This window comes from Dioscorea cayenensis, unplaced genomic scaffold (genome assembly GCF_009730915.1).
Source record: "Dioscorea cayenensis subsp. rotundata cultivar TDr96_F1 unplaced genomic scaffold, TDr96_F1_v2_PseudoChromosome.rev07_lg8_w22 25.fasta BLBR01001224.1, whole genome shotgun sequence".
In the NCBI taxonomy this organism is placed as follows: Eukaryota; Viridiplantae; Streptophyta; class Magnoliopsida; order Dioscoreales; family Dioscoreaceae; genus Dioscorea; species Dioscorea cayenensis.
The window spans coordinates 3,041-3,877 of record NW_024087615.1 but is presented as its reverse complement, the minus strand read 5'-3'; the positions used below and the strand labels follow the sequence as shown (position 1 = coordinate 3,877).

At 42.4% G+C, this 837-nt stretch overlaps 1 non-coding gene across 1 annotated transcript; it reads right to left on the bottom strand.

Annotated features, from left to right (window-relative positions):
• Window positions 1–462: 462 nt before the first annotated feature.
• LOC120255884 lies at window positions 463–569 on the bottom strand. The gene has a single exon (XR_005535129.1). It is a non-coding gene; the product is annotated as a small nucleolar RNA R71 (small nucleolar RNA).
• Between the last annotated feature and the right edge of the window lie 268 nt (window positions 570–837).

Below are 837 nucleotides of genomic sequence, written 5' to 3'. Positions count from 1 at the left end.
TATTGTGCAAGGTACCCATCTTATGACACGTGCAAGTCAAGCAAACTTAGTAAAGCTCGAGAACGAGATTGAGAGGATCTTGCATCAAAGGTTAAAGGAAGGAACAGAGAATTCAAGACAACAAGAAATTCAGGTTGAGTGTCGTGAACCCTCAATTATGGCCGAGCCAACAAGCCCCGACAGTGCCAGCAAATAACTTTGAAATTAAAGCAAGCACAATTGGGATGGTACAAAATTTAGTACAATTTGATGGGTTAGCTGATGAAGACCCCCATGCTCACTTGTCTTTCTTCCTTAAGATCTGCTCCATCTTCAAAATCAACTCAGTTTCAGATGTTGCCATCAGATTGAGATTATTTCCATTCAGTTTGAGAAGAGCAGCATATAGGTGGCTTACTTCACTATATGGAAAGAGATGGTGGAAAAGTTCCTTGCTAGTTACTCCCGCCAAGCAAGGCAGCCAGGCTGAGACAAGAAATTTATGCCTTCAGGCAAGGTGATTCAAAGATACTCTTTGAAGCTCATGAAAGATTCAAGGATCTTTTGAGGAAATACCCTCACCATGGTTTCTCCTCGTGGATGAGAGTACATGATGCTATGTAACGGATTGAACTATGCAATTAGACAGCTCATCGACGCGACAGTGGGTGGTTCTTTGAGCAATAAGTATCCTGAAGACGCTGAAAAACTGATTGAAGACATGGCAAGCAATGAGTACACCATTGGAGTACTCGCCAGAAGCCACCAAGGGTAGCGGGCATTTATGAAGTAAACGACAACACTGCATTGGCCGCAAAGGTTGAAGCGTTGACTAAGAGGTTTGATTAATTTTTGATA